The 16537-nt window shown below is 39.4% G+C and overlaps 1 long non-coding RNA gene across 1 annotated transcript; it reads right to left on the bottom strand.

The window, feature by feature from the left end:
* Positions 1-13823: 13823 nt before the first annotated feature.
* LOC127505200 (uncharacterized) lies at positions 13824-14825 on the bottom strand. Its single transcript, XR_007927638.1, has 4 exons — positions 14742-14825; positions 14366-14523; positions 14152-14249; positions 13824-13894 (listed from the first exon to the last, which is right to left on the bottom strand). It is a non-coding gene; the product is annotated as an uncharacterized LOC127505200 (long non-coding RNA).
* Between the last annotated feature and the right edge of the window lie 1712 nt (positions 14826-16537).

Raw genomic sequence — 16537 nt, 5'->3', positions numbered from 1 at the left:
AATTTTAAGTTAACATTACATAAAAAGAGAGACCAAATACAATTCTATTTTGTTATTTTTACAGTATGTAATGTTCTATTTATTAATAAATTTATTAGCATAAATTTTTCGGCAAGTTAATGTTTTTACGCATTCCCCCATAGACACCAAAAATGACTGATCTGTTACTGTCTTAATATTGAAAATTATGTTAAAATCAGTTGTACAAATAATTGAACATTGATTTTCAGATTTATTGTTACTGCTTTAGGCAGTTGGAGTGTCAAGGTGAATTACATGTTCAATTAGCATTGCAAGCATTCCTCTAGCATCTACACTCCTGTGTTGACCTCTGCTCTCCTGTCCATATCATTATTCATTACTGCTAACGTTAAACGCTTAAATGATCTTTCCAACCTAATAAAGGCAAAAAGATATGTCCCTTGGCTAAACACAGTGCAGTTATTTGAGGGAACATGTAATTGTGTGTTGTATTTTGTGTGTAGTGAATTAATGGTGTTAAGGACTTTTGGCCCATTCACAGGAAACTGCCATTTATGTCTAAAAATTACAGGATTATTGATGTTATTACTTTCACTTGAAGGGATCAGTGCTAAACTTCAAGTTAAATCATATTTTCCCACCTGTGTGTGTATGCGTTTCAGTGGTTGAATATTACAGGGTTGAAGGCCAGTTGAAGGGACATTTATTTACAATCAATATTGTACTTTTGTTTGAGGTATGTTCACGTGTGTTCATTACGTGTGTAAGAGAGCATGTTAAATCTGAGAACTAACCTGCTTTGGTCCAGTATCCTTTTCACTTGACCTTCATTTAAACCAGTGTGTTTAGTTTCTTGAGTTCCCCACACGTGTGCTCCAAACCACACGACCAGCCCTGTGTCTCCAAAATACACTAACCTCTTGCTGCAGGATGGAAACTAGATTAGTGGAGGAGTGGAGAGAGAGAGAGAGAGAGAGAGAGAGAAAAAATTTAATGGGGGAAAGAGAGATTGACACAACAGTCTCTCTCTTCTTGACCCCATGAACAGTGTGAAATTGGATTAGGAGGTGTGAAATGAAGCTGTATTTACCTTGCAGCAGGACAACCAGCAAAGCAAATCATGGTTACACATATCAAATTAAGGAGCAAAAGAGAAAGTAAAAGCATGTAGAGTCAAAACATTCTGTACACTGGTGCATTCAGTTAAAGGTGCAGTAAGCGATTTCTTAGAAATGCCCAAACAAACAATTTTGTCAATATTTGCTAGATATTTGTTCTGTGTGTGTGCTGACAAAAATATTGTGTTTGTACATAAATCCTGGCTGTGTAAATAGCAGAAAAACAAAGTGGATCAGACTGAACAGACAGAGTACCACAACACACTTGCAGCCAATTAGCAATAGGGGGCATAAAAATGAAAAGTCTGAAAAAATTGCTATTACAGTGGATATAAAAAGTCTACTTAGTCAACATAGTCAACTTTTAAAATAACTTCTTTTTGTGATGTAAAAAACTGAAACAAGATAAATCATAACCTAACTTTTGCAAGTTTAATGTAAAATTACAACCTAGGAAATGCCAAAAACCAAAGTGACACATTTCAGAGAGAAAATAAATAAGTATATAAAAACTAAGAAAAAGTATAACTAACTGCATAAGCGTGGACACCCCTGAACTAATACTTAGTTACAAACATACTTTTTACAATTTTGGCCAAAAAGTTCAATATTGGTCTTATCAGATCACAACACATTTTTCCCCACATGGTTTGGATGTGTTTTTGCAATATGTGTATTTGTGTTTTACCTGCCCTTTAGCCCAGACAGATAAAGAATACAGGAGATAGCACTGTGTTCAATGGTATTTCTATTGCCTTGATGATTTGTTTAGCCCTCACCTAAACAATATACCGTTCAACAATGAGATCCTGTTGATGCTTCATAAGCTCTTTGTAGTAGCATACAACCAAGATGTCAGAAAATTGACAAGAACAGCTGAGATTTATTTGTTAATCAGAGTCAATTCAGGTGAAGACAGGTGTGTACTATTGCACATGAGCTTGATGATTAGTTAATTCTGAACCATTTCAATTTAAAAAGTAACAGTATCTGCCGTTTATGTACTACAGTGCATCTTCTCCTCATGGACTGCAGCAGATTTTACAGTTCCTTCTGTCAGGTGTTACTCCACTCTTATACCAAGGCATTTGCAAGTTCTCAAACATGTCTGGGGGGACATATGGTTACACATGGTGTGGCACTGCAAGGATGATCAGGTGTTGTTCCTGTCTCCCTGTAACACTTGTTACGGCTGGCTCATATACCGCAACATAAGAGGCAAACAACAAATTGTTCAAACAATAAACCAATTTATTTAAAGAACAAGAAAACAATTATTAAACAATCCAAAAAAAAATCAACCAATAAAGGAAAAAAAAAATGTTTTATATATATATATATATATACATATATATATACACACACACACACACACATATATATATATATATACACACATACACACACACACATATATATATATATATATATAAAAAAAAAAGAGAGAAAAATTGAGAGAGAGAGCTTACTCTAAGGCGCACAGATCTTTTATACTAACGCCATATTAGAGGGCGGATTACTAATAAAAATGCACCTGTTGCCCAACTAACGTCTGCACTGTTTAGCAGAGCCAGCAGGGGGAAACAGGCAGGCGTAACACCTCCCCCACAAAAGTATTCCTCTAAAGGAATACAAAAAAAAAAAAAAAAAAAAAAAATCCACCAGTTGTTCCCCACTCCACTTGGTTCCGGTTTCCTGGGCCCTAGGAAACAGGATAGAAAGAGAAGGAGGAAAAATGGGAAACACAACAAAATCTACAATCTTACGCTCGAGATAGGGCATCAGCAATAACATTTTCGCTGCCCCCAATGTGTTTAATGTCAAGGGAAAATGATTGTAAAATGAGACTCCACTCCATGATTTTTCATTCGGTGTAAAAACACCAAAGGATTATAGTCTGTATAGACCACAATTGGACTGGCAGAAGATCCCAAATAAACTTCAAAATGTTAGGATAAACTTTAAAATGTAAAGGATAACAATCAGGCTTAGTGATGGAATTTAGCTTACAATAGTCTGTACAAATCTGTAGGATCCATTGGGCTTGTTTACGAGAAGACAAGGTGAACTCCAAGCACTAAAGCTGGGCTCAGCCAAGTTGTTCATCAGTAAGTAACCAACCTCCTTTTTCAACAATTCATGCTTCATAGGATTTACCCTATATGCATGCTGCTTAATTGGTAAAGTGGTACCCACATCAATGTCATGTTCAATAACTGTAGTGCAACTAGGCACATCAGAAAACAAGTTAGGAAAAGACTCCACTAACGGAAGAATGTCACTTTTCTCAGACTGAGAGAGATGGGGTAAATGGACCAATTTTGCATACATCTCAGAGTTATTCAATCGTCCTTCAATAATACCTCGAGAAGGAAGATTGACACAGTCATCCCCAATACAATCCAAGGAAGAACTTTTTGAAGAGGAAGTCCCCTTTCCACTCAAATGTGAAGAATCATCTAACACAGTGGTTACTAACCCAACAGAAGATGTAGGAGGAAAATAAGGCTTTAAAAGATTTGTGGCAAACCTGTACTTCCTTACGTCGTTCTGGGGTTTTCAGCAGATAATTCTGTCCAGAGAGGCATTTAAGGACAGGATAAGGACCTGCAAAACGGGCTTAAAAAGGGTTATTTACAAGAGGCAACAAAGCTAATACTTGGTCTCCAACTTCAAATTTTCGAGACACTGCTTGTTTATTAAACAACCTCTCCATCTTACTCTGCGATTTCCCCAGTTTTCTCTGGGCAATTGCTCAAGCTTCATACAGCCAATATCGAAAACCACTAACATAATCCAGAACATTTTTGGAGGGATCAGTGGGGATCCAGTTATCAGCAAGAACTGCAGTGGGACCATTAATTTCATGCCCGAATACCAAATCATTTGGACTAAATCCAGTACCCTCTCTAACACCCATAAGCAGCCAAGGCAGCACCTCCTCCCAATCAGACCCAAGTTCCACACAATATGACCGCAGCAATGACTTCAGGGTCTGATGAAATCTTTCAAGGGCCCCTTGACTCTGAGGGTGGTATGCACTGGAAATGTTATGGCCGATTTTTAATTGTCACAAAGCCTTAGCGAACTGATGGCTCATAAAATTAGAGCCCTGGTCAGACTGGATAATTCTGGGAATGCCAAATGTTGACAAAGTCAGAGAATAGATTTGAGAATAGATTTTGTAGTGATGGACCTGTCAGGATACGCAGCTGGATATCGAGTAGATAAACACATCACTGTTAGTAAATACAGATGACCAGTCTTTGATCTAGGTAAGGGACCTACACAATCAATGAGCAAATACTCAAATGGTTTTGACATTGCTGGAATAGGTTGGAGAGGAGCCACAGGGATTTTCTGGTTTGGCTTACCAGTGAGTTGGCACACATGACAAGTTCAAATAAACTTGGCCACATCTCTTTTTTTAATCCAGGCCAAAAGAATTTACGTTGCAATCGATCATATGTTTTCCTCACCCCCATATGTCCAGCCACTCCATCGTGAGCTAACATGATCACAGATTGTCTAAATTTACGAGGAACTACAACTTGAACATAAGCTTTAGTGATTGGTTCAGTTTCGCTAACCCACCGTCTAAGCAACAACCCCTCTTTTAGAAAGTAGCAGGAAGGTAGCTAAGTCTTAATATCTCCTTCAATACAGACCATTGAAAACAAAGGTTTAAGAGTTGCATCAGCTAACTGCTCTTGAATCAAGTTCTCTCAAGAGACATTAAATATAGACGACAAAAGATTTTCTGATATTCCGTTCTCCTGAAAAACAGACTCCTCAGAAAAGTAGTCAGATGAATCGCAAGCAATGTTGTCCGTTAAGGTCATACCAAGTGGTTCATCTTCAACTGTCTCACCATCAATTCATTTGATGGTAGAAGACCACTTTCATCAACATAATTCTCAGAATGAACAGGTAAAGTTTTCTCTATGGTTACCTCACTGTCAGGACATAAAGAAATTTCACCTTCACACAGCCAGTCAGCTTTGAGTTGTTTTCCTCTGGCTCGGGTGACAGCACAGGAAGGAAACACATGGGGAAATTTCTGACCACATTCATCAGGAATATCTGCAGACACAGGCGAGGAAACTACAACAGTAGATGGTACAGGTTTTGATGGTCCCTAAACATTTCTCTGAGCAAGATCATTCCCCAGAATAAAAGCAACACCTGGGACAGGAAGAGAAAATCGTACTCCAACAATCACATCACCAGTTACAAGATCAGAGATAAGATGTACCTTGTGTAAGGGAACTTTAAAAAAAAAAAAAGTCATTTCTATCCCCCTAATCAATACATCCTTCCCTGTTGCAGTCTGACCTGAGAGTGGAAGAACTCCTGCTAACAAGAAGGACTGAGCAGCTCCCGTGTCTCTCAGGATTTGCACAGAAACTTCTCCCTCTTGACCTGGCAGAGACACGATACTGGTAGTAATAAATGGAGCATACTCTGTATAATGATCCCCAACATCTACCCGAGTTGATATTGCCTTCTTACCCGCAGAACTCTGTTCGTACGCATGAATCTCCAGTGGTTCAAGCCCAACTAATCCAACTGGCTTAGCTGACTTCTTTAAAGTGGTACATTCAGAGATTTTATGTCCTACTTTGTGACAATAAAAGCAGACCACCTTACCTTTCTTATCTGATGAAACATTCTGACTCACAGGGGGCACACATGGCACAGTGCCTGATGTAATCACTGGAGGTGTCCACCAATTCCGAAATGACTTTTTACTCTGATCACTTGATGCTCTATCAGCAAAAGAAACTCTGTGAGTCAGAACAAAGTCATCAGCCAACACAGCTGCATTAGCTAAGGTCAGGGCCTTTTGCTCATTCAAATAAGTAGACACAGACCCTGGCACACAGTTTTTAAATTCTTCTACAAGAATTAACTCCCTCAACTGTTTCAAAGTTTCTACTTTCTGAGACTCACACCATCTTGTAAACAATCTCTTTTTCCCGAGCGAATTCAACATAAGTTTGTTTTTCAAGATTTTTGTAACCCCGAAATCGTTGGCGATAAGCCTCGGGCACTAACTCATACGCTCTCAAAATGGCTGTTGTTTTAGAAGTAAGGTCCAGACTTCTTCTGGCCATTTTAGAGAAGCAACTCTTTCAAAATGGGCAAAATACTTGTCTACATCACGTTCACAAAATGGAGGAACCATCTTAATGTTTCGACCAACATCAAAAGAAGTCTGCACAACCTGAACGGATTTAGAAGCTTCAGCTTTCTTAACTTCCAGTTCAAGCTCTAGCTTTCTCATCTCATACTGCCTCCGTTCACGTTCACTCACGTGCATACTCTAATTTTTTCAACTCAAACTGAGCACGCTCACGCTCTTGTCAAGCTCCAATTTTTTAAACTGAACCCGTTTTTCCCATTCCTTATATTTTAATGCTTGAGTACCTTCAAACGATAGTCTCTCTGTTTCGAACTGTGTTTGTTTTTCTTTTGACATTAAATCTCTCTCTACACATGGAGACAATACCTTACCAAAACTAGTCTCATCTCCTATAACAAGAATTCCTTTGGCTATCAACTGGCTTTTAACAGCCCTTAACAAATCTTCCTTGCGCTTCTTATTACTAGTCAAAACAATAGCATGACTCTCTGCGAGTTCTAAAAGTTGTTCTTTGGTGCACCTATCTAGAAACTTCTCAGAAAGTTCTACATTCAATTCCTCATTGGAAGTCATTTTGAATTAGCATAAAAATTACACAATGAAGATTAGTTAATAAATTGACCACAATAAATCCAAATAATCCTAATAAACCTCCCTAAAAAATGATTCAGTATTACCCATATTGACATAACATTTCATACAGCCTAGCTCGATAATCCACTATAACAACACTAGAAACACATAAGATGAACGAACAAACTCAAAACCAAATTTATTAGTTTTATCATTCAGTTTAATCTCCACAGGCCATAAAGTCACTGTTTCAATGCAACAATTCCAGTGCTTTAAAGTGGAAAAAACAATGCAGATTTATAATAGGAATTTGTACAACCCGCATTACCCAACGATGCAGTGCTAATTTACAAATAGTAAACAACAATCGGTCGTAATCAATAGGCTATAACAGCGATTTCAACCCGATTCACTAATCATCTATAACGTGCTATTGTCCCTAACACAAGATTTTCGTGTAAACCAAGCCAAGTTTTACATTTTAACCGGTCTACACAAACATCCACTTAATTCCTCGTCTAAAGTGGCATAACTATCACATAATACCAACACGTGAAAACATGCTCTCTTTATAATCAATTTAAGCGAAGAACAGGGAGAAAACAGAGTACTCACCAGGATTTCCATTGGCTTTACATCTCCGATATGCCTGCTTGTTGAAACTAACCTAACTAGTCTTCAAAGGACTGCTGGGCTCGAGGCGACTTGAAATGCTAAACCTCGTAACAGCCGTTCTCCAAATGAGTTCAGCTGCGTGAGAAGCGTACCCCCACCCAGGATTTCCTACCAAAAACTCCAAACAAAATACAGGGCTCTCAAGTTTTGAACTGAGTTCAGAGTGAGATTTCGGCAGCGGCGGCAATGACGGGGGTTTGGGTGGGGATGGGGGTGTGATATGAAAAATGACACAAATTCGTACAAATAAAAAAATATTTATTTAATTCAGCATTTTAGTGTGTATGTGAGTGAGTGAGTGAGTGAGTGTGAGAGAGAGAGAGAGAGAGAGAGAGAGAGATAATGGTTAGTGTTGTTTATTGTAGGTGTTGGTAGCAGGTTTTGAGGCCTTCAGCACAGGGGTTGGTGGCTCCCATTTGAAACATGGTTCCAGGCCATCATGATGGATGACAGAGTTCCATCTAGGGCCAAGCTGTTCCTGGTTTTGGTTTTATTTAGTCCAACCATGGAGAAAACCCTCTCAGCGTCTGCATTTGAATGTGGGAGCACTAACACTAATGCAGCTATTTTCGAAAGCCTCCCAAACTGGCTCAAACCGGTCACCTTTGTAAAAAAGAAACCAAGAGCCTCTATTACTCAAATGCTTTGCTTTTATGATTTCAATTAATTATGTGTATGTCATGTGGTACCAAATATTTCTTACCTTGCTCTTGATTGAGGACATACTCCCCCAAAACTCCTCAACATTAAAGGTGGTGGGATCTTGGGGCATGGGGATATCTATGAGCTGATACTCCAGGAACTCCTCACTCACCTTGTCCTGTTCCTCTGGCCCATGGAAAGGAAGTAGTTCCTGGAATCTAAAAAAAGCACCATGTGTAAAGAACTGATTAAGGATTTGTTTTGTGACCACGATCAAAATTAAACTTAAAGTATTCAATATGTTGAAATCCTGAAAAATGTGAAACCCTTGCCTGTCTACGAAGTATAGTCAAGTCAAGTCACCTTTATTTATATAGCGCTTTTTACAATGTAGATTGTGTCAAAGCAGCTTTACATTGATAACTGGTACATTGTTTGGCTGCACAGCAGCTCTTAAAGAATAGTGTCAATGCAGGCAGATCAAAGCACTGTTGAATATCAAATGTCAAGTCAAGTGTCCCCAACTAAGCAAGCCAGAGGCGACAGCAGCAAGGAACCCAAACTCCATCAGGTGACATCAGGTGGCAGACAAGTGGCAAATTGGTGTTAAAATGGAGAAAAAAACCTTGGGAGAAACCAGGCTTAGTCGGGGTGCCAGTTCTCCTCTGGCCAACAGTGCTTTGTTACAATTCAGGTTGCTATCATAAGTCCAATAGGATCGCAACATTAAAAGTATTTATTTCAGTTCCATCCAATTGAGGATCGTATTGAGGATCACGCCAGTATGGACGGTTGTTGAGGAACTGTGTCGTGGCTGTCGTGTCGATGAGGCCCTCACAGTGGATGATCTAGTTGACTCAATCTCTGCTGATACGTCAGGGCTGCGTTGTGGTCGTATCAAGGTGCAGGTCCTTGGTCTTACCTGGATACGGCCCGGATCCGGTTGACTACGGTGAACCTCGGGATAAACAGAAAGACTAATATTAGCGTAGATGCCATTCTACTTCTGATGTAACGAGTACATCAGGTGTTACAGGAAGTGTTCCCGGTTCCGGCTGACCTAATAATCCTTTAACGGATTTAAAAATATAAATTGGTAATGTGTTATGTGTATGCCAGGTTAAAGAGATGCGTTTTTAGTCTAGATTTAAACTGACAGAGTGTGTCTGCTTCCCGAACAATGCTAGGAAGATTGTTCCAGAGTTTAGGTGCCAAATAGGAGAAGGATCTACCACCTGCAGTTGATTTAGATATTCTAGGTATTATCAGCTGGCCTGAATTCTGATATCGCAATAGACGTGAAGGACTATAATGAATTAGGAGCTCGCTCAGGTACTGGGGAGCTAAACCATTTAGTGCTTTGTAAGTAATTAGCAAGATTTTAAAATCTATACGATGTTTAACAGGAAGCCAATGCAGTGTTGACAGAACTGGGCTAATATGGTCATACTTCCTGGTTCTAGTAAGAACTCTAGCTGCTGCATTTTGTACGAGCTGTAGTTTATTTATCAGGCGAGCAGAACAACCACCCAGTAGAGCATTACAGTAATCTAGCCTTGAGGTCATGAACGCATGAACTAACTGTTCTGCATTTTTCATTGAGAGCATATGTCGTAGTTTAGATATATTTTTAAGATGGAAGAATGCGGTTTTACAGATGCTAGTAACATGGCCTTCAAATGAAAGATTGGTATCAAAGAGCACACCCAGGTTCCTAACTGACGACGAAGACTTAACAGAGCAGCCATCAAGTGTTAGACAATATTCTAGGTTATTACGTGAAGAAGTTTTTGGTCCAAAAATTAGAATCTCTGTTTTTTCTGAATTTAGTAGTAGGAAATTACTGGTCATCCAATTTTTTATATCAGCTATGCATTTCGTTAATTTTGTGAATTGGTAAGTTTCGTCAGGGCGCGAAGAAATATAGAGCTGAGTATCATCAGCGTAACAGTGAAAACTAACGCCATGCTTCCTAATGATATCTCCCAAGGGTAGCATGTACAGAGTGAACAGCAACGGTCCTAGTACTGAGCCTTGCGGTACTCCATATTGAACTTGTGATCGATATGACATGTCTTCGTTTACTACTACAAACTGATAACGGTCAGATAAGTATGATTTGAACCATGACAATGCAATTCCACTAATGCCAACATAATTTTCGAGTTTATTTAAAAGAATATTGTGATCAATAGTGTCAAATGCTGCACTAAGATCCAGTAACACTAATAGAGAGATACAACCACGATCTGATGATAAGAGCAGATCATTAGTAACTCTAATGAGAGCAGTCTCAGTACTATGGTACGGTCTAAATCCTGACTGGAAATCCTCACAGATACCATTTCTTTCTAAAAAGGAACATAGTTGTGATGATACTGCCTTTTCTAGTATTTTTGACAGAAAAGTGAGATTTGAGATCGGCCTGTAATTGACTAATTCTCCAGGATCAAGTTGTGGTTTTTTAATAAGAGGTTTAATAATAGCCAGCTTAAAAGTTTTTGGTACGTATCCTAATGATAAAGATGAATTGACGATATTGAGAAGAGGATCTATGACCTCTGGAAGCATTTCTTTCAATAGCTTAGTCGGTATAGGGTCTAACATACATGTTGTTGATTTTGATGATTTAACAAGTTTAGACAATTCTTCCTCTCCTAAAGCAGTAAATGAATTGAATTTTTCCTCAGGGACACTACAATGCACTATCTGACACGATACTGTAGTAGACGGTTGCATGGTTATTATTTTTCCTCTAATATTATCAATCTTGCAAGTAAAGAAGTTCATAAAGTCATTACTGCTGTGCTCTTTGGAAACATCAGAAGTTGAAGCTTTATTTCTTGTTAATTTAGCAACTGTATCAAATAAATACCTAGGGTTGTGTTTATTTTCTTCTAAGAGTTTTGAAAAATAGGCAGATCTAGCAGATTTTAAGGCCTTTCTGTACTCAATCATTCTCTCTCTCCACAAAATACGAAATACTTCTAGTTTTGATTTCTTCCAGCTGCGCTCCATTTTTCTGGCTGCTAACTTTAGGGCCCGAGTGTGGTCATTGTACCATGGCATTGGATTAATTTCCTTAATCTTTTTTAAACACAAAGGAGCAACTGAGTCTAATGTGCTGGAAAAGACAGAGGCAATAGTTTCTGTTGCAACATCGAGGTCTTCTAAGCTGTCTGGTATGCTAAGGCGATGAAAATGATCAGGAAGATTATTTATAAAGCAATCTTTAGTGGTAGAAGTGATGGTTCTACCATATTTATGGCATGGAGGCAGTTTAGCCGCCTTGACTAAATGTAGTATACACGAGACTAGATAATGATCTGAGATGTCGTCACTCTGCTGCAGAATTTCAACAGCATCAATATCGATTCCATGTGACAATATTAGATCTAAAGTATGATTACGACAATGAGTGGGTCCTGACACATGTTGTCTAACACCAATAGAGTTTAGAATATCTGCAAATGCCAATCCTAATGCGTCTTTTTTATTATCTACATGAATATTAAAATCACCAACAACAAGGACTTTATCTGCAGCTAGTACTAACTCTGATAGAAAGTCAGCAAATTCTTTGATGAAGTCTGTATTGTGTCCTGGTGGCCTGTATACAGTAGCCAGCACAAATGTCAACTTACATAATGTTACGTAAAGTACCATAGTTTCGAAGGAATTATATTTGAAAGACTTCTGACTAATACTGTAAATATTACTATAGATTACAGCAACACCTCCCCCTTTGCCTTTCTGACGGGCATTGTGTCAATAATCGAAACCTTGAGGACTAGACTCATTTAAAGTAATGTAATCGTCCGGTTTTAGCCAAGTTTCTGTCAAACACAGCACATCTAGATTATTATCTTTGATAATATCATTAACAATAAGTGATTTTGAAGAAAGGGATCTAATATTTAACAACCCGAGTTTTATCATTTGTTTAGCATTATTATCTCTATTTTTTATTTGTTGAACATCAATTAAATTTTTACCATTAAATGGGTTTGGAAGTTTTTTGTTTTTACTAATTCGGGGTACAGACACAGTCTCTATTTGAAAATATCTAGGTGTAAGAGTTTCTATGTGTTGGGAGTTATCTGAATTTTCTGACTTCTGTAACGTGAGGCAGACAGCAGACGGTCGGTTTAGCCAGTCTGTCTGCTTTCTGACCTGGGCCCCAGTTTGTCATGTTTCAGTTCTAAGACTATGTGCCATATTACTAGAGAGAAGAGCAGCACCATCCCGGGAGGGATGAATACCATCTCTTTTTAACAGGTCAGGTCTGCCCCAAAAACTTTTCCAATTGTCTATGAAACCTATATTATTTTGCGGACACCACTTAGACAGCCAGCCATTGAGTGATGATAATCTGCTAACTATCTCATCACTCCGACGAACAGGAAGGGGGCCAGAGCAAATTACTTCTCCTGACATTGTACTTGCGAGTTCACACACCTCTTTAATGTTAATTTTAGTGATCTCCGACTGGCGAAGTCGAACATCATTAGTGCCGACGTGAATAATAATCTTAGAGTATTTACGATTAGCATTAGCCAGCACTTTTAAATTTGCTTTGATGTCAGGTGCTCTGGCTCCCGGCAAACATGTGACTATGGTGGCTGGTGTCTCTATTTTCACGTTCCGTGTAATAGAATCGCCAATAACTAGGGCACTTTCAACAGGATTCTCAGTGGGTGTATCACTGAGTGGGGAGAACCTGTTTGATATTCTTATTGGAACGGAAGAGTGGTGTTTTCCGCGGCTAGGCCGCCTCACCGTTACCCAAGTGCCCTGCTGCGCGGGCTCTACAGCCGGAACCGAACAATGTACAGAGTTCACTAAGCTAGTCGCATCCAAAACAGTATCTGAAGCCCTTGCATTCTTACTATCCTCGATTAAAGTTTGGATGCGTGTCTCTAATTCTGAGACTCTCTCTGTCAGCCTGACTATTTCCCTACATTTATGACATGTAAATCCCTCGTCGCTGACAGAGAGAGCTATGGTAAACATGTGGCAAATGGAACAGGTAGCAATGCTGGGAGAGGATGACATGACTCACCGTGTTTGTAGACTGATCCGATTTACCACAGCTGTTTGAAGAGCGCGTTGAAAAAGGAGCGCGCGAGAGACTGTTAACAAGTTAACAAGCTAGCGCTGCAAATGCAAATGCGTTGTAACAGCGATTTAGATTCAAAGATTACAAGCTAGCGACGTCAGATTAGTGTGGTAGGCAATATTACATATAAGGTAATAAAAAAAAAAAAGCAACAATGAATAAAAGTAAGAGATTCAAAACAAAGCTATACGGAGTTACAGACGCAAACCAATCTGAGCAGTGAGCAGCGAGCAGCGAGGCAGACAGGAGCAATCGAGCAGACAGGAGCATCTTCGACCCCACACTCAGTCCTCTGTTGCACGTCAACAATTTTGGCATGCTTCAGAAGGGCCTCCTTCAGTGGGGGTTTGTTCATCCCATACTCCGCAGCCCTGAACAGAAATGCTAGTGCTGCCTACTGAAATAGTTGCACCTCCTGAGGTGTGATGTGTCCAGTCTCAAGGAGCCTGTTGAGGGTAGCTCTGGTGGTGAAGCCAACATTTAGTTTTTCTCCTACCAGACAGAGAACAGAAAGAGATAAAGCAAATTAAGTCCAGGTAGTTTAAACAATATCTCAGAATCAAAGTAACTTTTTACTTGCCAAATTCATCAGGTAGACACACAGGAATTTCACTTGGCAATCAGCACTTTAACTCAAAACTAGACAGACAAACAGTAAGTGCACATAGATTCAGCAAGATATGCACAATAAGTGTAAGTGGTTGAAGGTATTACTCTATGTAAGCAATAAGCATGCTATTTTACCCATAGACTACATATACATTGTATGCCTACACACATTTTATGCCTTTTCCATAACATCAGAGAGATCGCCCAACAACAATCTTCCCAAAAAGTATATTTGAGGTCAATTGGAATACAGGTTTATCTCCTAATGTGAGACTTGAAAGTTTTACCTGGCAGTTGGTTTACTGGGTCCTTGTAGGACTTGTCGGCCCTGTAGTGCTAACGGCATCATGCACCTCGCACACATTTTCATGATGAACTTTGTCATCTGCAAATTTGTAGTTCATAAAAGATTTCCATGTATTACTTGAAAAAGGACATTTCAGCCCATGAAAAATAAGCAGACATCCTTGGCAGCAGGATGGCCCAACCCTTGCATTTTACCTCTCCATGGAGCTGGAAGATGGAAGACCTTTCTCTCTGGAGGAGGAGGTTCAGTGTGGAGAACATTGGCAGGATTGCTTGAAAGAAGAGGAGGTAGACTTCAGTTAGGGGCTTGGAAAAAGCATCCACCAGCCTTCTAAACCTTGGTTGTTTCTCATCTGTAAATAAAAACAGGTTTTTCTTAAAAATACATATTTAGTCTGGTGTAATGCACCTGTACAACTATCAATGAAATAAGCAACATACTTAAAGACTTAAAATAGCTGGTAAGTGGCCCATACTGCCGCAGATATATATATATATATATATATATAGCAAACAAATTAAAAATGTCTGAATTTTGTTGTATAACAGTAGAGCTGGTTGAATCACAAACCTGCCAGGTAACCTTTACGGTTGGTGCTTCCCTTAAACCAATACCCAACATCCACAGTCAGATCCTCTGGATCAAATCCGGATATCTGCAATACATGAATTCAAATATTTATTACAACACTATCAGCAAACTGTTTTACTTGGCATTGGGCTTAACAGATTGGTAATATAAAGTGTACATGTTTGAACTTACTTCCAAAAACTTCGGCCCTGCATGTTTGGCAGTGTTGAGGATAATATGACAGGGGCATCCATGTATGTAAATGCTGCAATTTTCCCTCAGCATTCTGGCTGCAATTGAATTTTTGGCTCCTGTATTGACAGGAGCATTGTCAATAGAGAGACCTACACAATTTCTCCAAGGGATGTTACTTTTCTGCAAGGTGTCATTGATTTTTTTTATAAATCACTTCAGCAGTTCCACAGCTCCCCCCACTGGTGGTGCACATATCAAGGAATCTGTGCACAACTTTGTTGGTGTCAAATATTCTTACTGTGAGGGAATTCATCTTCTCTAGACCTGTAAAAATAAGGTGCATAACTAAACCTACATGTTGTTCAAAAATTGTATGAGTGTACATGTAGAAATGGATAAAAAAAAATACAAATTACTGGTAGTTGTTAAACTCATACCAGTATCATTTGAGCCATCTGTGACAAGTGTGAAGGGATTCTCTCTCATCTTCATCACCAGTTCTTTCTTGAAATGAGGTGCCACTGCTTCATTTATGATGCATGTTGTTTTGGTGCTTGCGCTCTTAAAGCTCTGAGCCGTGGGGGAGTCTCTAAAACATTCTTTGTACAAGGGGCTGAAATGGTCAGCAACGGCAAATGGAACATTGTGCTGCACCATTGCAACGGCAACCTTCACCTCAGCCCTCCTGGTCTGCAACAGAAACAATTGATTAAATAACTCATAAAACATTAGAAAAGTTTTCTTGGTAATATAACCAACAATTTGCAATTCATCAAATATTGACACCAGCCTTTTGATTTTCCTGTGCTATGTACCTTGGCCTCTTGTACACTCATGCCTCCAACAGAAGTTGCCGGCGTGTAGAACTGTGCAACATTGCTGGCTGATTTTAAAGCCTGTTCTTTTGCTCGATGTCCCTTGCCTTCCACATGTCTGCTTATGTCCCTCACGCCTTGATGAGAACTCACAGGAGTTCTCTTGTCTGCAGACTGAGCACCAGTAGAAGGAGCTGGTGGTTCCCATTGTGATGAATGGCCATCGGGTTGACCACTCCTTCTTAAAGAAACACCTATAGGTGGCTGCTCCACTTAATCCTCTCTTTTTCCCTGTTTCCAGTGGGTTCTCCACTGTCTCCTCTATGGTGTCCTCCACAGTCTCTTCCACGGACTCATCCTCTACTGACACCCTAGCTGTCTCCTCCACAGTGTCCTCCACTGACTCATCTACTGCATCCACTACTGTCCTCTCCACAGTCTCCTCCTCTGACCTGGCTACCTTTTTAGGGAGCTGATCCTTCAGAGCGAAGCATGAAAGAATGCTCATTTGCCTCTTCCCTGACATCTTTGAAATAGACAAATGCAATAATTAATATTGCATTGTCTGGATAAAATACAATGAAATAGCCTAGGCCATAGGTTTTCATTGAAAATGATGTCAGGGAAGAGGCAAATGGAAAATTAATATTCCATAATAATTTGGAATATTTTTAGTTTTTCTATCCTTTTATTTCCTTCTGAATCAGAACTAATACTACACAAGCGTCAGAATAGCTGCTGAAATAAGCAGGGATTCAACCGGCTAGCTAGTAGGGGTGTGCACAA

The sequence above is a fragment of the Ctenopharyngodon idella genome, chromosome 22 (assembly GCF_019924925.1).
Source record: "Ctenopharyngodon idella isolate HZGC_01 chromosome 22, HZGC01, whole genome shotgun sequence".
NCBI classification, from domain to species: domain Eukaryota; kingdom Metazoa; phylum Chordata; class Actinopteri; order Cypriniformes; family Xenocyprididae; genus Ctenopharyngodon; species Ctenopharyngodon idella.
This window is presented reverse-complemented; position numbering and strand designations above follow the sequence as displayed.